At 45.9% G+C, this 23,402-nt stretch overlaps 1 protein-coding gene across 3 annotated transcripts in view; it reads left to right on the top strand.

Moving 5' to 3' along the window:
- The first annotated feature begins 265 nt into the window (after positions 1-265).
- NDEL1 (nudE neurodevelopment protein 1 like 1) overlaps positions 266-23,402 on the top strand; it is a 48,113-nt gene continuing 24,976 nt past the window's right edge. Inside the window, exon 1 of one of the 3 annotated variants that reach the window (XR_014217137.1) lies at positions 266-289. The gene's annotated coding sequence lies outside the window, so the exon portion shown is untranslated. Of the gene's footprint in view, positions 290-16,808; positions 16,965-18,541; positions 18,664-23,402 lie in introns of those variants that run through there. The other 2 variants (XR_014217138.1, XR_014217139.1) reach the window with 2 other exon arrangements.

Raw genomic sequence — 23,402 nt, 5'->3', positions numbered from 1 at the left:
GAACTTCAAAGGTGGAATTAATATCTTAAAGATGCCAGTAGCTCCAAGCTGTCCTCATTGTAAGCAGGCCACGCCTGCAGCTAACAGCTTGATTATCTACTTCCCAAAGGCTTAGGACAACTGAGTAATGAACCACAGGAGGAGATCTGGTGATGAGGGTGTGTTTCCCAATCCTTTCAATTGCCTCAACCCTCCTCCTTCATTTTTGTAGGATTCACGTGTCCCTGCGCCTCTTAGGAGAGAGATCTTCTTTGCTTGCCACCAAAGGAAGGCTGAGATCCAAGAGGAGGTAAGAAGACATCCTCTGGTTTAAGAATGTGTGCAGGAGGTCTGCAGGATCAGGCGGAATGTGAAATTTCTGGTGCAGCTACCAACACTGATGTTCCAGGAAGAAAGATGGGCTCAGGGGGTGAGAGAGTAACTGCAAAGGGAGTTGAGAGAAGGGCTTTGCACTGTGTGTGTCTGTGTGTTGTCTGAAGGACAATTAGTGAAGGCTTGGCTTGGGGAAATGATTTCTGTATAAGCCCTTAGTCCAGATGTATTCCAGTGCTACTCTCTGTATGCTCAGGAGATGCAGCTATTTGACCAATGAGCCTATTAAGTAATGGCAATTAGTGCATCTTGGAACTGTTAAAGGAGCAGGTGCTGTCTCTAGGCCAAGAGGGGCCCTACAGCCTATATCAGAGTGCAACAAAACAAGAAAGAAGGTATTGTGGGATGGAATTCAAAGCAGATGCTCTGTCACTGAGCTGCAACCTTTCCCCTGTGAAGGAATTCTGGGAATGAGAGTTCTGTGAAGGAGGGGACAAAAGATCTCAAACTGAGCGCTCTCAGAACTAGAAAACTGCAACCTCAGCTCTTAAGTGGATTTAGGTTTGTAATGTGGGTGGATCCTGGATTCCAGGTGGCAGGAGAGGGCACGGGTCAGTCAGGAGGAAAGCATGACAAATTTAGCCTTTTCTTTTTTGAACTGCTGTACTTTAACACTGGATTTGTACACTGTAGGGGGAAGGGGGGGGATTGATTCTGTTTCATGCTCTGCTCCCAGCGTTACACAGCTTGCACAGTCCAGAGGAGAGGGCTCGACATAAAAGTCACAAACCAACTGTCTGCTTTACTAGTCAGCCTCAGTAAACCTGCCACCAGCTGATGCTTTTTATCCTTCCCTGCCTGTCTGAGATCCGTAACAAGGAAGCACTAAGCTAGCGCCCGACTGACCTATCTTTGCTTAGACTGTCTGGATAGAAATCCAACTCCAGCCATCTGGTGGAGCTTGTGGGGATGGAGATGGTGGGGTACAGGTCAGGCTACCACTTTGGGATGAATACCAGACTCATTTTGAAAGGGCAGGGATGTTTCCGCTTACACTGCCCCCTCCCATCCTCAAGAACTTTCCCCTAACCTAAGCAAAGGGGGTCTACAGATGAGTACTAAACTACACCCAGGTCAGCCGCACGAGATGATGAAAGTAAGGGCTACAGTACAGGTCAAGTTGGGGTCTCTGGAATGGTCTAATTATATGGAGCATCCCAATAAAAAGGATGTAGCCATCTGTCTCGCTACTCGGAAGGTCTTAAAAAATTGCTGCAGTTCATGCTGACAACTTCCCTTTCTATCCTAAGCAGCAGGCAGTGGCTATTTTCCCAGCTGCTGTAAATTAAAATATATGGCTCTTCAAGTTGTCAGGAGAAACCGAATGCTCTCTATACTCCAAAGGAGCTTGCAGATCATTGAAAGAGCATGGGTGGCTGCACACGTGTGTGTATGTGTGTGTGTGAGAATCTGAGTGCATCTTTTCCGTGGCCAAAATTGTGGCAGCTAAGGAATATGGTTAAGAATGGGAGGTCAAGAATGTGATCTAGCAGATTCCTTTAACCTGGCTCAGTGCGTATGACTAAGTATGTATTGCATAACATTTTTTTAAAAACCACACCATGAAAGGGACTGCTGACGCCACACTGTCTCTGAAGGAAGACAATAGGGAAAAGTCATAAGTCAGCCAAAACGAAACAAAATCAATCAACCTTCGGTGTCCCAGAAGAAAGACTAGCTGCCCTCCTCCAGAACCAGACTTCATTCATGCTTATCTGACTGGTACTGCATCTTAGCTGAAGGAAGCCATCAGTATGCAGCTCACTATGAATATTTTGGAGCTGGGGAAGGGGCAAGCAAAATGATGAAGGGGGCTGAAGCAACAGTGGCGCTGTTTGGGGCTTGTTAGATTAGGAAAAAAGAGGCCAGTAGATGGGGGGAGGGGAAACATGACAAGTGTGGAGAAAGTGAAGAAAGAGAAGCCCTGTCCCCCAATAATACTAGAATTCAGGATCATCCAATTAAGATGAATAGTAGAAGATTCAAGACAGGCAAGAGAACATATATATTCACAGTGTACAGTTAAACGATGGAATTTGCTATCACTAGATATGGCGACCAAACCAGACACCTGTAAGACAAAGTTAAATTCATGAAGGTTATGCTGCTATCAGTAGTTACTGGTCATGATGACTTATATGTTTCCTTCCAGATCAGAGATAGCAGGCCTCTGAATACTAGTTGCTGGGGAGCGACAGAAAGAGGGTCCGCCCCCCAGGTCTTCCCTATGAGCTTCTCATTAGGGCATCTAACTGGCCACTGTGAGATGCTGAACTACTTTTTGCTCTATAAGACTCACTTTTTCCCTCCTACAAAGTAAGGGGAAATGTGTGTGCGTCTTACGGAGCGAATGCAGGCTGCGCAGCTATCCCAGAAGCCAGAACAGCAAGAGGGATTGCTGCTTTCACTGCGCAGTGATCCCTCTTGCTGTTCTGGCTTCTGAGATTCAGAATATTTTTTTTCTTGTTTTCCTCCTCCAAAAACTAGGTGCATCTTGTGGTCTGGTGCATCTTATAGAGCGAAAAATACGGTACATCTTATTTTGGCCTCATCCAGCAGCACTGGTGGTTCTTGAGGGTTTTATTTTCCCTAGGTGGGGATATTGTAAGGGAGGAAGAGTTGCTGGAGGTATGTGGTGGAAAAGTAAGGCAGGCAAAGCATAATACAGTGGTACCTCAGGTTACAGACGCTTCAGTTTACATGATTTTGGGTTGCGCACTGCGCCGAACCCGGAAGTACCGGAACAGGTTACTTCTGGGTTCTGACGCTCATACATGCGCAGAAGCGCTAAATTGTGCTTTGCGCATGCGCAGAAGCGCCGGATCGCGACCCGCATGTGCGCAGACGCAGCACTACGGGTAGTGAACGTGCCTCCCGCATGGATCGTGTTCGCAACCCGAGGTTCCACTGCATGTAGACACAAATCAAATATTGCACACACACACACACACACACACACACATTTCCCTTGTGAGTACTTTTTATAAGGGCCTATGACAAAGGAACAATTGGGGGGGCATCTGGGGTGGGGGAGCCCTTGAGGCCTGACAGCCTACACTGGGTCAGCCTGAATGATCTCAGTGGCATCTTCTTATTTAGGCAAGGGAGGTGACAGTGGAGGAGAGAGAAGCTGTTTTCTGCATTGTGAGGTAATGGGAGATGAGCAGGAAGGGAATATAACCCAGCAGTCGCACTGTTCCTTGGGCTTCTCATTCAATTTTTCCCCTTTCCTGTCATTAAAAGGGGGAATAAGGCACCAACTTCCTCCTCCTCTCTCTAATTTACAAAACAACAGGACAGTCACCAGAGCCTTGCTGTTCTCTCCCCAGGAGTGGGAACAAGCATGCAGTTTCCACCAACAAGCAAAGGAGGTTAGGGGTTAATTTACTTTCATAATCTAGAGTGTCAGCTCAGCAGCACCTCAGCAAAGATGCTGATGGTGTTAATAAGGAGACAGGAAGAACTGGCAATTGGGATTAAGTACTATCCATCTTCCCCCTCCTCCTTTCTGTCCCCCACCCCCAAACTCCCTGTCTCTCTGTGCCTTTCTGCATCTGTGCCTACAATGTAATTTTCTCCAGTATGTCCAATAAACCTAATTTCTTCCCTCAAGATTTAGATGGTTTTATCTCTGATTATATACCCAGGAGAGGTAATTCCTGCTTAACTCGGTATCCAATTGAACCCTGATGGGAACCCTCCAAGCAGCTCCAGCTCTTTAAGGCGCAGGAGCAAATCGGATTATTATTCTTGCTGGCCGTGGAGGAGTTTGTCTGAGCAAGAGGCGCTCCTTGGAGGCCCTGCCTGCCTTCTCTTGGGTCCTTTTAAATCCAGCAATAGTGCACTGAATGGTTTCCTCACCTTCTTTCTGCCATGTTAAATAGCAGGGTAGGGGTTGCTGCTGTTTCCTAGAAGCTTCTAGGGGAAGCTAGGGTGAGCTTCTAGGGTGAGCATCCGTTGCTCTGTCCCAGCTCCTGTCAACCTAGCAGTTCAAAAGCACACCAGTGCAAGTAGATAAATAGGTACTGCTGTGGCGGGGAGGTAAACTGTGTTTCTGTGCGCTCTGGCTTCCATAACAGTGCTCCATTGAGCCAGAAGCAGTTTAGTCATGCTGGCCACATGACCCGGAAAAGCTGTCTGTGGACAAACGCCAGCTCCCTCGGCCTGAAAAGCGAGGTGAGTGCCACAACCCCAGAGTCACCTTTGACTGGACTTAACCGTCCAGGGGTCCTTTACCTATAGCAGTTTCTCAGGTCAGCTTCTGTCTTTCCTTCTTCTTAGCAAATAAGGGTGCTTCCAGATTACCTGTTCGTTGATTTGTTTGTGGGGAGGAGAGATGACCTTGTGTCAAAGCAAGAGCTATCTCACACTAGCCAGCACATCTCCCCATCACTTTCCTTATCTCAAAAGTCTGATATTTTGGGAGAGCGAGGTTCTCGTGTAAGACTTCCCAGTCTGCTATAATTGCAAGGCCTGAATTTGCTGGTATGTGATTGAGTCTCACCCAAAAATAGTGACCATCAGAAAGTGTCTTTTAGGTCTGGAGTCTTTCACGGAGCTTGGAAAGTTCATTTTAAAAAGGAACTATCTCAAGAAAAAGGCATTCCTTAGGAAAACAAACTAATTTCTTTAAAAGTAAAAAAAACAACTGGTTCCTTTAAAAGTAAAACAACTTAGCTTAAATAAATAAGAACTGTGGTGGGCACTCTTCCTCTCTAGAAAGCCCTGCTGAGGACAACATGAGCTTTTAAGGAAAGGGAAGCTGCAAAGTGCAGACCACCAGAGATATTATTTGTAGAATGAAAGGAGGTACGCTTACAAACATCCCTTGACCACCTTGAAAGAAAGGTAAGGCGAGACCCCATCTGTGATTCCCCCCCATCATGTTTTCTCTCAGGCTCAGGTTCTGACATTTCCAGAATAGGGCTGGGGGAGACTCATGTCTGAAAGCCAAGATGGATCAGTGGTCTGATCCGACTACCTTTGCACAATCAAAGCAATGCCCATTGTTTTACTACCTACAGCTGCTGCAGGCAGTTCTTGTCATTGTGGATTGCCTGCCGGATCCACAATGATGGATCCTGAACTGCAGGGGTGGCTTGGGCTTGATTACTAACCCCCAGCGCTGCAAAGAGCAATTGCTCTCTTCTGTTGAAAAAATTGTTACCCAGCAACAGGGAGGCTCATCTCCCTGGCAAAATCCCACGATCATTCCTGTGGGGCGATTTGCATTTGAAAAGCGAGTTTCCTTCCATTGCTGGAATATCAATGGCTTTGAATCCATTACATGGGCCTTTATGGGGAAGGGGGCGGGGAGAAAGTAGTGCCTGGGAACTGATGCACTGTGGATCTGAGTTGGCCTATTCTCATTGGTCTTTATAGCCAGCAGCAGTCCTGCCATATTGTGGCACAGGAACCATAACAGAGAGGGCATTCCATGGGCACTTCCTTTATGGCAAGGCTTTAGAGAGGTGTGCAGTAGCTTCCTTCCTCATAGACACCATATATCCAGCGGGCATTAAGCCAGAGGCATTGAGAAGGCTGCTGCAGCTGTCCTCATCTTCATTAGAAACCACAGGCCGGAAGCACCACGATATAAATTGCTGTGGCAGAAGCAGAGCACTGCCTGTGAAACTGGGCACTTACCTTAATTAAGTGTGTGTTCAATGGCTGCTTCTCATTATTAGATATGTTGCACTCTGGTACAAGATTGAGGGCACAAGGAGAAGGGGATGACAGAGGACAAGATGGTTGGACAGTGTTCTCGAAGCTACTAACATGAGTTTGACCAAACTGCGGGAGGCAGTGGAAGACAGGAGTGCCTGGCATGCTCTGGTCCATGGGGTCACGAAGAGTCGGACATGACTAAACGACTAAGCAACAACAAAGCACTCTGGTACAGACACCCCAGTACAAAACACACATGAATGTCAACATCCTACCAGTGTGGCAGAATAATAGAATTATAGAATCATAGAACTGTAGGGAGGAAAGGGCCACAAGGGTCACCAACCCCTTGCAATGCAGGAATCTTTCACCCAGCATCTTGAATCCACGACCCTGGACTTAAGAGTCTCATGCTGTACCTAGTGAGCCAGGGGATCTGGGTGCAGGGCTTAACGGTGTTGGACTAGGATTCAAATCCCCACTCAGCCATGCAATTCTCTGGGTGACCTTGGGCCTGTCAGTGACTCCCTCACAGGGTTGTTGTGAGGATAAAATGGGAAAGTGTATGCTACCTTAAGCTACACTGGAGAAAAGGTGAGATATAAATGTAGTAATAAATACATACATAGGTAAATAATAAACTGGTAAATGTGCAAAGATCACCACTTTTCACTTCAAAATACACACAAGTTGTTAAGTGGGAAAAGATCAGATTCCCGCTTACATGTACAGTAGTTTAAAGGGAAAGCTACCTGAAAGGCAAACTTTTTATTTTAATACTGCTCTTTTGTGCAGACGCAGGCCTGGCCAGGACGGCTTTCCTGTTATAGCTTCTGGGGTTGACGAGGCCTGTGAGCCTCACCTGTCCTGACCCTACCCCAGCTGAGGAATCACACACCTCCACCCTAAGCTAGAGAGCCCCATCTGGGCTGTTGGTCCTTGCCTTCCTTCCCTCCAAACAGACAGCTGTTAGTTCTGGAATCCTGAGGTCAGGGGTGGTATGTCCCATTTTGCCATTAGAGGCAAAACAGGGAGTGCCGCCCTGCTCTGCAACAACACCACCACCAGTGAGATACTCACCACATCTTAGCTGCCTGCCTATTTAGAGGGTAATTTTACCTCTGATTTCCTTAAGCTTAACAACTTTGGCTGCCTCCCCCTGCCCCAACAAAAATCCTGGCTATGCCCATTAGTTCATACATGTTAGACATTTCATTATTTCCATTATTTTTGACTAATGCCTTGAAATAAATTATCACCTTAATTTTTTTTAAAAAAAACCCAGAGCTAGAAGAAATGTGAGAAAAGGTATTTGAATTCAAAACCTTTTTTCGTTTGGCAGCTGCAAAGAGAGCTTTCGAAGAAGTTGGTTAAAGCAGATCTCAACGTCTTGACATCCAAATTCTGTAATCTGAATGATGGCACCTGAGTTACAGTCTGAAATTTTGTAAATGAAACGAAACAGCCAGAAATGGGAAAACGAGTGTCACCTTCTTTCAAACCATCCATTTGTATTCCCTGCTTCTGAACTGACTGACTGGGGACTTTCATCCAAGTATGCATTTTGTTTTGGCTTTGAAGGTTTTCACATAAAAAATTGACCTGATTTGGGATTTTGCAAATTAATACCAAACTATGATTTGTTACAAACTAGAAGTGGAAACTTGTAAATCTCTTTCCCTTGTGCACAGCAGAAGTGGCAGAGGATGCACAGGAGCCCAAGCCTCACTGTTGTTCATTTCTGATTCTGGGGTGTGAAAGTGTCACTGTCTCCATGTGTTCCTTGCACAGCCAGCGCATATTCTTGCAATATCAGCATTCTCACAACCACAATCAAATATCTACGTGTGACCCTACTACTCACTTCATGCTGCTGTGCAACTCTGAAATGAGTATGTACAGTCACCAAATTAAGGTGCACAGCAATGGTTCTATACATTCTTATGTGGAACAGATGTAAACATTCTGGAATATTTCCATTTCCTAACTCCTGATCAATGGAGCACAGAAGAGATTTCTTTGGAATGGCATTACGGAAGCACTAGCAATCACCATCTGCTATCAAGACAGACAGGCATATGTCTTCATAAGGTGCCTTACTGAGTGACTGGAAAGGCAGAAAGGAGAATCGGGGGGTGGGGGTGGCAGGAATGTTTTGAATAAGGTGTATCATTTCTTTGTGTGGACTTCACCACTTGTACTACCCCCCAGCCATTCTGGGCAGCTTCCAACAAAGATTAAAAATACATTAAAATGTTACACATTAAAAACTTCCCTAAACAGGGCTGCCTTCAGATTTCTTCTAAATGTCAGGTAGTTGTTTATCTCTTTGACATCTGATGGGAGGGTGTTCCACAGGGTGGGTGCCACTACCGAGAAGGCCCTCTGCCTGGTTCCCTGTAGCTTTGCTCCTCTCAGTGAGGGAACTGCCAGAAGGCCCTCAGTGCAGGAACCCAGTGTCCGGGCAGAATGATGAGGGTGAAGACGCTCCTTCAGGTATACTGGACCGAGGCCGTTTAGGACTTTAAAGGTCAGCACCAACACTTTGAATTGTGCTCAGAAACGTACTGGGAGCCAATGTAGGTCTTTCAGGACTGGTGTTATATGGTCTCGGCAGCCATTTCCAGTCACTAGTCTAGCTGCTGCATTCTGGATTAGTTGTAGTTTCTGGGTTACCTTCCAAGCACCACGTAGAGCGCATTGCAGTAGTCCAAGCAGGAGATAACTAGAGCATGCACCACTCTGGTGGGACAGTCTGCAGGCAGGTAGGGTCTCAGCCTTCATACCAGATGGAGCTGGTAGACAGCTGCCCTGGATACAGAATTGACCTGCACCTCCATGGACAGCTGTGAGTCCAAAATGACTCCCAGGCTGCGCACCTGGTCCTTCAGGGGCACAGTTGCCCCATTCAGGACCAGGGAGTCCTCCACACCAGTCCGCCCCGTCCCCCTAGAATCTTGTCAGGATTCAACCTCAATCTGTTAGCTGCCATCCATCCTCCAGCCACCTCCAGACACTCACACAGGACCTTTACTGCCTTCACTGCTTCTGATTTAAAAGAGAGGTAGAGCTGGGTATCATCCGCATACTGATGGATACCCAGCCCAAACCCCCTGATGATCTCTCCCAGTGGCTTCATGTAGATGTTAAAAAGTATGGGGGAGAGGACAGAACCCTGAGGCACCTGAAATGTATACCTACTGTTTCACTAAAGGACTTCCGACTTTGTGCGCTCATTTACCAAAGACGCACTGCGCCAGTGGTGGTGCTTGTCATTCACGACAGCGCTTGTCATTCACAACGGCGGCACTTATTCTCAATGGTGCTGTGCACACGAAATTAACTAAATTTGGGGGTGCTAGGCAGATCTTTGCACCCTGGTGGTGCATATGCTAAAGATGGCCCTGATGAGAATTAACAAGAAAATTAATGGGGGGTGGGGAGGTTTATGTGATGATGAGAAGGGCAAGTAGGTACAAATTGCTTGCATGCGTTCTCCAGGCTTGCCCAACCTTCTTCTTCTTCTTTTTACATTGTCATCTAAACAATGACCACTCAAAAATAGGCACAGGGTTTACTGCCAAAGACAGTCCCCAAATGCCAACAATTCCAGTCCGTAGTAGCGAAGCTGCAAGATCCTGTAGCTGCAGATAAAACTGATATACATGTGTAGTTGGGGCAATGAATGTAAAACAGGTACTGTACCACACCTGGGCAGGTATAGTTGGATAGACTGTGCTCAGTGAAGCATTCACAGGCTCTGAAAGACATCTGTCTCTGCATTCCCACACTCAATCTATAACGCCCACCCTGTGTGTACTCCTATAAGAGAGAGAGAGAGAGCATGCCTTGTCAAGAGTCCTGACCCCAGATTTCATGAGACACTCCTTAGTCTCTGCTCTCAGGCCCCTCTGTGCTCTCATCACCCCACCCCATGAGACGGATCCCACTTCAATAGAATCCATTATGTCCCTTTTCTTTGGTCTGCTTTTCAATAGATGACTTGGTTCTGCCTGGGAAGCACAGCCCCACCACGGCTAAAGAGGAGCACTGGCTGTTCGGGGTAGGAGAGAATTAATGCTAAGTGACTGTGCCTTTGTGAGCCTCGGGACTTGGAGCCCGTGGAGAATGCATGGGAACAACTGCAGATTACAACAGGGTGCAAGCAAAAGAAGTTAAAAAAAAAACCCTACACACACCCTGAAAACAAACACCGACTTTAAATCAGTGTTAACCAGACAGGCAGCCCCCTCTAAATGCAAGTTTGGAAACAGGGGCCCCAACACTGTCTCTTTGTTAATTCTATGAAAGCCCCATCAGTATCGGACAAAGGCAAATGTGCAAGGGATGTTGCCATGTGTCAGGTGCAGCAACTAAGGAGGAGAATGCAGGGGAAGTGAAGAGAACAGAGTCTCAGAGGAGAGGCCCATTGCACCTCTCCAACCTTCAGAGATAGTTCCATCTGCAGCCACACTCTCCCGGTGTGAGATGGCATTCAGACTATCTCAGCTCTGGCGGGGAGGACAGTTAAGGGCAGAAATGTTGTAAGCAGAATGCAGGGATGTCGCTACAGCCATCACAAACATCTCCCTGGACTTTTGACGGCAGCATTTTCAGATCATTGAGCTTCAAGAATCCAGATGGCTTGTTATGGAATCCTGGCCCAAGACATTTTGATGCCTGAGGCCAATGGTAGAGATCAGGGGCGCCATCTCCTATGGGCCGAACCCTTCCCCCACTTATTTTTGGGGAGGGGGGTGGCCCCCCAATGTTCAAAGGGAGAGGAGGAGGCCAAGGATGGAGCCTAGTGCAGTGTGTCTTCAGTGGCCATCTCCTCCTCCTCCTCCTCCTCCCACCCCCAAATGGAGGGGAAGGAAGAGGGAAGCAGCCCCTGGCCAGTGGTGGTGGCAGGAAGAGGAGAATCCACCAGCCATTGAAGCCACATTGCCACTGCATTCAGCTCTGCCCCTGGCTCCTCCCAGTGTTCTGATGTCACATGTGAAATCACACACGTGACATCGGGGCCCTCATTCTCTCTCAAAGTTGGCGCCTCTGATAAAGATACACTGCTCCCTCCTTTCCATATGCAGAAGTTGACTGGACTGATAGTTGAATCTTACTTCAGTTTCAGGAACAAGAGATCATCCTGCAACTTATGGGGGTGTAGGGCAGGCCACATAGAATACACAGCTCTGCCTTCCAACTGAAGGGTGCAGCCAGAGGTTCAGGAGAAACAGCCAGGGGCCACCTGCCGCTGAGCATCTGCTTGAGGTGACTGTCTCACTTGGCCTAATGGTAGGGCCAGCAGAGATGATGATGATGATGATGATGATGATGATGATGATGATGATAATTAATAATAATAATAATAATTTATTATTTATACCCTGCCCACCTGGCTGAGGTTCCCCAGCCACTCTGGGTGGCTCCCAATCAAGTGTTGAAAACAGTACAGAATTAAATATTAAAAACTTCCCTAAACAGGGCTGCCTTCAGATGTCTTTTAAAGAAAGGATAGCTGCTTATTTCCTTCACATCTGAAGGGAGGGCGTTCCACAGGGTGGGCGCCACTACCGAAAAGGCCCTCTGTCTGGTTCCCTGTAACCTCACTTCTCACAATGAGGGAACCACCAGAAGGCCCTCGGCGCTGGATCTCAGTGTCTGAGCTTAACGATGGGGGTGGAGACGCTCCTTCAGATGGTTTTATGGTGGTGAGACAGGTGTGGTCGCACTGGGCCCTGGGCTGTAGGGGGTGCCACAACGATGCTGTGGTGTGAGTGGTGCCAAATATCAGCATCACACAGCGCCCTGCTGAAATTTGAGAGCCCAGAGTCCTCCACTGAGACCAACCTTGGACAACATACAGTAGTACCTCGGGTTACAGATGCTTCAGGTTACAGACTCCACTAACCCAGAAATAGTAACTCTGGTTAAGAACTTTGCTTCAGGATGAGAACAGAAATTGCGTGGCGGCGGCAAAGGGAGGCCACATTGGCTAAAGTGGTACCTCAGGTTAAGAACAGTTTCAGGTTAAGAATGGACCTCCAGAATGAATTAAGATCTTAGAATCATAGAATCATAGAATCATAGAATCATAGAATCATAGAATCATAGAATCATAGAGTTGGAAGAGACCACAAGGGCCATCGAGTCCAACCCCCTGCCAAGCAGGAAACACCATCAGAGCACTCCTGACATATGGTTGTCAAGCCTCTGCTTAAAGACCTCCAAAGTAGGAGACTCCACCACACTCCTTGGCAGCAAATTCCACTGTCGAACAGCTCTCACTGTCAGGAAGTTCTTCCTAATGTTTAGGTGGAATCTTCTTTCTTGTAGTTTGGATCCATTGCTCCGTGTCCGCTTCTCCGGAGCAGCAGAAAACAACCTTTCTCCCTCCTCCATGTGACATCCTTTTATATATTTGAACATGGCTATCATATCACCCCTTAACCTCCTCTTCTCCAGGCTAAACATGCCCAGCTCCCTTAGCCGTTCCTCATAAGGCATCGTTTCCAGGCCTTTGACCATTTTGGTTGCCCTCCTCTGGACACGTTCCAGTTTGTCAGTGTCCTTCTTGAATTGTGGTGCCCAGAACTGGACACAGTACTCCAGGTGTGGTCTGACCAGAGCAGAATACAGTGGCACTATTACTTCCCTTGATCTAGATGCTATACTCCTAATGCAGCCCAGAATTGCATTGGCTTTTTTAGCTGCCGCGTCACACTGTTGGCTCATGTCAAGTTTGTGGTCAACCAAGACTCCTAGATCCTTTTCACATGTACTGCTCTCAAGCCAGGTGTCACCCATCTTGTATTTGTGCCTCTCATTTTTTTTGCCCAAGTGCAATACTTTACATTTCTCCCTGTTAAAATTCATCTTGTTTATTTTTGCCCAGTTCTCTAATCTGTCAAGGTCGTTTTGAAGTGTGATCCTGTCCTCTGGGGTGTTAGCCACCCCTCCCAGTTTGGTGTCATCTGCAAATTTGATCAGGATGCCCTTGAGTCCATCATCCAAGTCATTGATAAAGATGTTGAATAAGACCGGGCCCAAGACAGAACCCTGTGGCACCCCACTAGTCACTCTTCTCCAGGATGAAGAGGAACCATTGATGAGCACCCTTTGGGTTCGGTCAGTCAGCCAGTTACAAATCCACTGAGTGGTAGCATAGTCAAGACCGCATTTTACCAGCTTCTTTACAAGAATATCATGGGGCACCTTGTCAAATGCCTTGCTGAAATCAAGGTAGGCTACATCCACTGCGTTCCCTTCATCTACCAGGCTTGTAATTCTGTCAAAAAACGAGATCAGGTTAGTCTGACATGACTTATTTTTCAGAAATCCATGCTGACTATTGGTGATCACAGCATTCCTTTCTAGGTGCTCACAGACTGTTTGCTTAATGATCTGCTCCAGAATCTTCCCTGCTATTGATGTCAGACTGACTGGGCGGTAATTATTTGGGTCCTCTCTTTTCCCCTTTTTGAAAATAGGGACAACATTTGCCCTCCTCCAGTCTGCCGGGACTTCGCCTGTTCTCCAGGAATTCTCAAACATGGAATTCTCAAAGAATTCTCAAAGATGGCTGCCAGTGGTTCTGAGATCACATCTGCCAGTTCTTTTAATACTCTTGGATGCAGTTCATCTGGCCCTGGAGACTTGAATACATCTAAATCGTAACCCGAGGTACCACTGTATACAAAGTCCATAGCAAGCAAGAAAACCATCCAAGTCACTTCCAGTACCACATAAGGGGCAGCAGCTATTAGGGATAGTTTTTACATGAAAGCAGGGCACTTGTAGTTCCTACTTCATTCTTCTCAGTCTTGCAGGAAAGGCTCTGGTTTGTCCCTTTAGGGGGACTGCAGTCTAAATAGCAGGTGCTCCAGTTACTTTCATTTATTTAGTCTGAACCAGACACTATACTTTGGCCTTGGCCTGATCAGTAATAGTGGCCGCCATAGAACAGGAGTTAATGGATTGGAAAGCAGTAAGTGGTCTTCTTTAAAGGTCTGTCCTGAGTCCAGTGCTGTTAAGCACTAGGCACAATGAAGCCACAGTTAAACACATATATATTTCTGCTTCCTAGAATATCTTCAAAAAGTATATCACAGAGCTGGAAAGATTTCAAAGAAGAGCAACTAAAATGATCAAGAAGCTGAAGCAGCTCAGAGACGACGGAAAAGTTATCACATATTAGGCTTTTTAGTTTAGAAAAATGGGAAGTGGGGATACAATATATATATTACACACACCACACCACACCCACACCCACACCACTCCCTCTCTCCACCACAAAGTTTCCGAGCACAATTCAAAGTGTTGGTGCTGACCTTTAAAGCCCTAAACAGCCTCGGTCCTGTATACCTGAAGAAGCATCTCCACCCCCATCGTTCAGCCCGGACACTGAGATCCAGCACCGAGGGCCTTCTGGTGGTTCCCTCATTGTGAGAAGTGAGGTTACAGGGAACCAGACAGAGGGCCTTCTTGGTAGTGGCGCCCGCCCTGTGGAATGCCCTCCCTTCAGATGTGAAGGAAATAAGCAGCTATCTTATCTTTAAAAGACATCTGAAGGCAGCCCTGTTTAGGGAAGTTTTTAATATTTAATGCTGTATTGTTTTTAACACTCGATTGGAAGCCGCCCAGAGTGGCTGGGGAAACTCAGCCAGATGGGCAGGGTACAAATAATAATAAATTATTATTATTAATTATTATTATTATTATTATTAGGGGATTAGATAAATTAATGGGAGGACAAGGCTATCAACAGCTACTAGTGATGACGGCTACGTACTACCTCCAGCACTAGAGGCAGCATTCCTCTGAATACCAGTTGCTTGGGATCATGAGAGGGCGAGTGCTGTTGCACTCTGGGTCTGCGTTCAGGCCTCCCAAAGGCACTTTGTTGGCCACTGTGAGAATAGATTTCTGGACTAGATGGGTCCTTGATCAGATCCAGAAGGGCTCTTCTTATGTCCCTTCCATCATATAATGCTACTTCAAATCATCAGAAATTAACAGGCACTAAAGCAGCATTTGCCTGTCTGGTGTTTTAGACATATTGGTGCACTGGGTGTGGCTTAAGTAAGGATGTCTGCTGAATGCATTACCTAAGAACAATGGAGAGCCATAGCAGTAGAGTTTGAGCAGGGGCAGAGTCAAGATCCAGTACAGGAAAGCCAAAGAGGAAAAAGTTGGAATTGTCAAACACGTACCGGATCAATTTGGGCAATAAAAAAATGGATCTTGAGCAAAAGATGGATCCTGTCAATGCAATGCTGGGAACGATATTCATATTAGGGGAGAAGGGTGTTCAGGGACCCTCAATGAAATCCACAAGCAAGCCATTGACCTTCCACGCCTAATTCAATCAAATCACATCACCAGTAGTGATGTGATTTTAAAAACAGGAGCCAAGGGGATCAGTGAAAAATTAAGGGAGTTTTGCTACCTCTGACCTTTCTGTAATTCAAGCAGTGGCTGAGAATGGAGAGAAAAACAAGAGGTGGTGGACATCTCAGAACAGAGTTAAGGAAATGAAGAAAGAATATTAAAAACACTAGCGATATGTCCAGCCACTTTCTGCCTGTCTCTTCTTCAAATTTAGCACACAATGTTTGCTATTTGTTTCTGAAACTATCTCAGGAAGATCTCAATACTGGCAGGCATATCTAGGAAGCAGATCTCAGCTAAGTCTCCTTCCTGTCCTCCTTCCTGTTTTAACTTCCTGTGAACAAGATAGAATGTCTCACACAGCTTAGCATGAACTACTACATCATCTTCCTGAAACACTAACGCTGTTCTGTTCAGAAAATACCTCTTTTGTGTAGAAAGGGGCACTGGTAGAAGGGCTTCATCTTTAAGAAACCAGTTTCTTCCTACAAGGTAGGAAGTCCCAGGCTGTTTAGTAACATACATCTATCCATGTTCTCTAATAAAATATGTCTGTGTTTTTCCCATGTAAATGTACATAATATTGCAGTTTATGGTTGGGATTCAACTAACCTTTCCCCTCAGAACAGACCTATTGAAATCAGTGGTCTAATCTTAGTCATGTTCATTAATTTAAATGAGCCTACTCTGAGTAAAGCTTAGTTAGATACCACCCTAAGGCTTTGTAAGTCAGAATCACACTTCGCATCACACCTGGAATCAAACAGGCAACCCGTGTAGATCTTCTAAGTACTGTACTAGTGATAGGTATTACTTCTTGGGTACTGCTATAGGCATCCTATCTACCAGTGAAAGAAGCTAAGCATCACTTGAGCAAAAGGAAGAAAAAAAATAGAACACACCCAACAACCCACTATTTATTATACAGTATTAACAATGTAAGACTTTTCTTTTCTTTTCACATTGCTGGATAGGTATAGGGAAGAAATGGAACAAAATCCGTTCTGCTTGGTCTTGGAAACCATGCAGGTAGGAAGAGATTGACCACACTGAATATTTGGAACACACAACTAGGTTGCAATCCTGCACACACTTTCCTGGGTAATACGTGTCATTGGCATGTACGTATTTGGATTGCGCTACATGTGTGATCGCCAGTGGGTTGGTTTGTCGCAACAAAATCAGCAAAACCGCTACAGGAACATTAAAGTTTTAATTTTGCTTTTAGTATCACGCGCGAGTCTCAGAATAGGCACGGCGCGCGCTAGAGAAGGGCGTGACCATATCTATATGGCCCCGCCCCCTCTCCCGCGGCCTGCCGTTCAAGCTGGCTGGCTCCGCCCCTGAGCGGGGTTGTGCTTGTCTCGTGGCGGACCTCGCCTTCTGCTGTGACGTAGCCAAGGCGGTGGGTTGCCCGGATGAGGCAGGGTTCGGAGCTGTGTCAGCGACTGAGGCGATGCGGTGGCAGCAGCGGCGTCGGCAGTGGTAGGAGGAGAGCGCCGCTGGACGGTTGAAGAGCGTGAGGAGGAACAAGGGTGGGTCTAACGGAGCAAGTGTGTGTGTGAGAGAGCGTGTGTTGTGTGCGAGGGTGGGTGGACTTTTTGAAGTGCGCGAGCGGGGCTGAGGTACCGCCGAAGCCAGGTGAGCCCCCACCCCACCCCGGTCCTAACCCCCCCCCACCGGGCACACAACTGCTTCACTCCTTGGTCGCGAGCTCGTGCCGGATTGGTTGCGAAGCGACAACGGGGCAGATTCCGCCCCTGCCGGCTTTCTATTAGTCGGAAGGGGAGCCATGGCCGACTGTCACTGGCTTGAAGCCGTGTCATTCATCCATTAGGGAGCGGCGGGCGGGCGGGCAGGCGGCCTCCCTCCTCAGCCCCCCCCCCCGAGGACTCGCTGCCCTCCTTTCCCTGCCACCGCTCAGGCAGGGGAGGAGGCGGCCGTTTGTCGCTCCTCTGTTGGTGGCGCCACCGCCGCCCGCCACGCTGTCGGCCAGCGCCGCCCTGTGACGCCTCGGCGCCCCGCCCGGAACCTGCCCTCCCTTGCCCTGGACCGTTAACGCCGAAGGGTTCCGGCTGCTGCTGCTGGCCTCGTGACTCACCTCACGGCCCGCCGCCGCCCTCCCCGCTGCCTGGTAGGCCTCAGATGAAGGCCTGCCTCCGGTTCTGCACCGCCGGCACCAGCCCCCTTTCGTGCCAGCCCAGCGCTTCGTCAGAAGCGGGCATCCTGTTGCCGCTTCTCAGGCCTCCATTTAAGTGCTCCAGTCTGTTGAGCTTCGGCGTTTGGCCTGTGAGTGACTTCCAGCTCCTGGCCAACCCTGACTTTTCCTTTCTCTTCCTGCCTCTGGCAACCTTCGCCAGGTACCTCCCGCAGCTTTTGTTCCAGCTGATTAGGCTCTACCACAAGCGAGGCCCAAATCCCCGTGTGTGTAAAATCTTGGGCGGCTTGGATTCCTTCCGGTATTGAAGTCTGTTCCCAGGAGTGACTCAGGGCCGTCTCTTGCAAGGTCTTTTTTGGGATCTTTGTGAATTTCCCAAGCGAGTAAACCCTGCTTTTAAATTAGGTAAAGGTAAAGGTACCCCTGCCCGAACGGGCCAGTCTTGACAGACTCTGGGGTTTGTGCGCCCATCTCACATCTCTTGGCCGGGGGCCAGCGCTGTCCGAAGACACTTCCGGGTCACGTGGCCAGCGTGACAACGCTGCTCTGGCGTGCCAGAGCCGCACACGGAACGCCGTTTACCTTCCCGCTGGTAAGCGGTACCTATTTATCTACTTGCCCCCGGGGGTGCTTTCGAACTGCTAGGTGGGCAGGCGCTGGGATCGAGCAGCGGGAGCGCACCCCGCCGCGGGGATTCGAACCGCCGACCTTTCGATCGGCAAGCCCTAGGCGCTGAGGCTTTAGCCCACAGCGCCACCCGCGTCCCTTTAAATTAGGAGGAGGTGTCAAAGAGTATATGACCTTCCTTCTGAGTCTTTGTGTGTTGTGATAAGAAAAAGATGACTGCCCACTTTAAGGATTTGGCTTAACCCTTTAAGGTTAAGCTGGACATGCTGAGACACTTGGTCACATGTCACACTGTATATATTAAATGCGTATGTTTTTAATGTTTACATCGAAAGCTGTCTAGGTGAGGTGAATAATGTCTTCCTCTGTTAATTCCCATTGGTCTCACTTCTTGTATTGCACCTCATCCAGGGGAGAAAGCCTGCAGTAATTGGAAATGGACAGATAAGGTGAGGAAGGGTCAGGATTCAACTCCACTGCCCTTGGTCTCCTTTTACTCTGAAAATGAGATTATTATTATTTATGAAATTTTATACCACCCCTCACCTGTAGATTTCAGGGCAGTGCACATCATAAAAATACAAGACAAAGAACAAAAACAATATAAACCAGTAACCCCCCCGCCCCACCCTCTTCTTACATGTGAATAGGGATGAGAACAAAAAATGAGGTTGCTTCCATTATATGCAACTGAAGTGAACTGAAAGCCTATCTCCCCCTACTCCCCTTATTACTCTTGCCTCCATTTCCCTCCACTCCCTCTGCACCCTTCTCCCGTGTCAAATAGTTGATCACACTGGATATAGTCTGTCTTCTACATGTACACCAATACATACATGTACACCAATGATAATAGCAGATGTTTTATACAAACAACTCCTTTGTTAATGTTGATTTTCACTGTAGAAGCTATAACTACTAGCCTGCCAAATTGGGGAAAGGGAAAAGCTTAGGTGTTTTGCTGTCAGATGGTTGCTAGGATACACAAATATACTGATGATGTCAGAGCACTAAATTCCCATGAGTCACTGAAAATATTTTTCTTTTGCTTAGTGGAGGGAAGAGGCAGGTATGGTTACAGATGCTGCATTTTATTTTGGAGATAATCAAGTTGTTGGAAGGTGGCTATTTTGGATCAAAAGTAAACAACAACAACAAAAAACACCTACCCACCAAATCACACAAAGCAAATCCTAATTATGGTTTTCTGCCCCAAAGAGCTGAAGGCTTTTTGTTTGAGACAGCTGCAGAGTAAAATCTTCGTTGCTGCTGTTCTCGTTGCTCCCTGACCCATCCGGTTTTTTTGCCCTTACCACGTATGTCTTAAACCATGTTCTGCAATCACAGTGGCAATTTTTGCATTGTTGGTATTAGACATATCTTACACTCAAATTTATGGTGATACAACTGCTTTCATGGTATTGGCCCTTGCAGAGTCATATGAGATGGGGTTCAGACTCTGGAAAGTAAAGCCTTCATTGAGAGTTCAGCTACTTCAGATAGGATAGGAGGTGAAAGCCTTTAGTTTATCTTTCACGATGTAGATAGATTTGATGTCAGAGTCTTGGCATGATGTCCCCAAAGAGGCTTTCCTGACAACCACATTAACATCTTTTCGGCACCAGGCAAAGACCAAACTTTTCCTGCTTTTGAGGGTATATTTTAACTTGTTATTTCATTGGTCACTTTTTCTGGGGAACATACTGATGACAAGACATACTGATGTTTCTGAATTGTGCTGTAATATACTTAATAATTGCTTGTGTTACGTATTTTAAAATGTGTAACTTTGATGTTTTTATTTTGTCTTTTCATGGTTAGTCTACTTGACATTCTTCTGTAGGTGATGAATAAATGTTAATAAGAAGTATGATTATTATAACTATTGGTGCAGATTTCTCAAATGCCTGGTGATCTCTTTGCCTAACAGTTTGTACTGTATGCTGAAAACATAACCCTTAATTTTTTCTGGTTCCATCCAAACATTAAAAGCCAGAGATTACATGGAACTCCAGTATAGCTTCAGTTAAAAGCCTTGTGTGGTTACAGTATAGTCCAGTCCTAGGGCCCCATGAAGAAAGTGGACACATTCTGCAGGTTTTATCGGTAGGGAAATAGCCGGGCACCAGTAGGTTATGTTCTTTTGTGGGTTTATTGAGAGCTTGGAGGTTGAAAATGAATGTGGAGCAGTAGCGGATCATTGTTGTGTGGTCTTCTGTCAAGATGAAACATCATAATCTGGTTTTGTGTCTTGAGTGCATGGGCATACTGCTGGTTCTATAACATGGGCAAATATTCTATTGTGGAGGGTTCTTGTCAATTTGTCTTTATGATACATTATCTGTAACAATATATATTAGACTGAAATGTTGATACATGTCTTCAGCATTGCTTTTTGCAATGGACTTGCAGTATCAAACTGCTGCTGTTTAGGTGCCTGTAGGTGAAATTCCAAAATTCTTTCACCTCAAGCTTTCCTTTCTCACTGCAGGTGAAAATATGTGAACATGTATCTCTTATGTTGCAGGGGTGGGGTGCAGTTTTGCATGAGTGACATTGGAAGCGGAATGGTTAGCAGGGAAAGTGGTAAGAGCCCTCTCCTGCCTTTATTTATTATTGCTGCCTCCAGTTGCTACTTTTAATTAAAAAAAAAAAAAGTCAGGGGAAGTTTACATTGAACTATGTGCATGCAGTGTGGCTTCTGGCCACAATATGCAGTTAGGGCCTGATTTAGGATGACCTCTCTTTAAAAGTGTAGAGCTTTGTAATAAGTACTTGAGAGCGTCAGAGCTGCGTCCAGGAGGCTTGCTGCTTGGCAATAATAAGAGCAAAGGGGAGGGAGTGGCTGATTCACAACTGAGTTTAGAGAGAGTGGGACTCTGCAGCTCTGAGGACATGTGAACGCTGATTGCCTAAAATTGCATCATTTACAAAGTGCATGCTTTTCAAGTTAATGCTGGGACCAATACAAACTTTGATATGTGGCAACAGCAAACAAGCTTTTAAGGGAGAAATAAGTTGATGAAAGTTTCACTAGATTTAGCTGTATCACGATCATTTACTATTCCAAGGAAGGGAAAGGAGATCATGCAACTCAACTATTGGTCTGGTGTATATAAAACTTGTATGTGCATCATTCCTTCATATTTGGGGCTTAGAAAGGTTAATAAGGTGTTATGAAAAAGAAAGTAAAACACAGCACAGTGCTCACAAACTAATCTGTGTTAAAGTACTATATTTGTGTATGCAGTATTGAGATATTTCAGACTTTAGAATCAGTTTCTAGAACTGATTCCAAATTAAAGGGCATTCTGTTTTCATTTTCCTCCAAGGAAGTTGTTTGTGTGCTGTCTGTGACAAATATTGAGTTTATTTTGTTAATGCCATTTTAAGGATATATGCATTTTAGTAAACCAGTTCAGTGAGAACATTTAACTGGTCTCAAAAACTGAAGTCTGGCACCATAATGCTGTGCTTCTAAATGTAGACTAATGACTATAGATTGATAGGTCCCCCCCCCTCAGTGGTTCTCTGACGTTCTTGTATCTAGGTTTAGAAACTGGAAATAAATGTGCATTTGAGGCTATTGCAATTGAGGTAGTTTTTGTTTGAGTAATGTACTTGCCAGAGGAACACTAAATAAGTCCCCCCACCCCCAGTAAAATGGCAGGGAAAGATTGAAGGAATGTTATACTTTTATTTTGGAATAATTTTTATTTGATTTAACAGATATAGAGTTATAACAATACAAATTACATATCCATATTTAGATATTTCCCTGAATCTCTGGACTTCCCACCTTCCCCTCCATGGGTCCTATTGAATGAATGCTATCCTTAATTTTGATAAAGCTTCTCAGAAGAACTTAGGTCATCGTATAAAGAATCATGTTAAGTTTCCCCTACCACACCACACATTTGCTTTCCTTGTTCTTGCAGATGGCTTTTAAAAAATTATAAATGCAGAACTCTCTTTGGGTAATTCACAGTAAGCCATGGTTACTAGTTCACGTTGAATGCAGAAATTGCTTTTGATTGCAAGTGGAAGTACAAACCATCACCTTTGGTTAAGTGTTATGGTTCATACTCACTTGTAGCAACCACTCATCCAATGGCCATCCTGGTAGCAGGAATCTTGTTCAGAGCAACAGCCAAATCCGTTGAGTGACTTGCACATTCAAAATATATTGCTTACTTGCTACCTTTATTGTACTTTGTGGCAGTTAAGCTGTGCCACATTACCACTTCCACAACTAACATGTTGGCTCTCACCCAGTGTCCAAACCGAGCATCAAGTTTTGCTTTGCTCCAAACGGCCACTTCCACAACTAACATGTTGGCTCTCACCCAGTGTCCAAACCGAGCATCAAGTTTTGCTTTGCTACAAACGGCAGCTTCTTTGGAGAAAAATACATCTCAGTCCCCTGTTCTGTTGAGCCAAGGATTATAGCTTGTTGCTGCTGCTCATTAGTAGGGAGAAGTAAAGTGAGAATGATCTCTGCATCCATGGTAAACCATAACCATAGCTTACCACGTACATCTAAATGCAACTGCAGTGTAGATTCTCTTTACAGTTCTTATTTGCCATCATATAGTCTTGAGAGGTGTTGCTTTTATTTGACCAGGCACAAAAAGGAAATGAACAGCGACCTGTTCTGAACCCTGATCTTCCCTGGTTCTCTACATGTGCCACACACTTTATTCTGCTGCTCTGCCCCCATGGGTGGATATAGTTTTGTTCTCTTCTTTTGGTACTCTACAACTTCATTCATCATTTTTTTGTAAGCTTACTGGGCAGCTGGTATCAGTGAAGAGGTGATCAGAGGCTGCAGTTTGTAAATTCTTCATTTCCTTGATGAAACTGGTTGTTTTTAGTAGTACTGAGACCTTTCATTGAGTAATCATCATGTGACCTTACTAGTCTCTGTAGATTCCAGAGCAGCATCTGATAAACACAGGTTTCAGGAAATGCTGACATCCTTTCCCAGCCAGTTGCCAGAAGCATATGATTCAGTATTCTGAAGTGAGTTAGATCTTATGATAATGCTAAAACACACTTCTGAGGAAAATAAATAATTGTTTGCTTGAGTAATCGCCACTTAAAATGTGAATTCGGTATTTGTCCCCCCTCATAAATTTATGACTGCTTCCTACATGCTTTTTAAAATGTGCAGTGAAGTGAACATGAA

This window comes from Podarcis vaucheri (assembly GCF_965113315.1).
Source record: "Podarcis vaucheri genome assembly, chromosome: 2".
Taxonomy (NCBI): domain Eukaryota; kingdom Metazoa; phylum Chordata; class Lepidosauria; order Squamata; family Lacertidae; genus Podarcis; species Podarcis vaucheri.
This window is presented reverse-complemented; position numbering and strand designations above follow the sequence as displayed.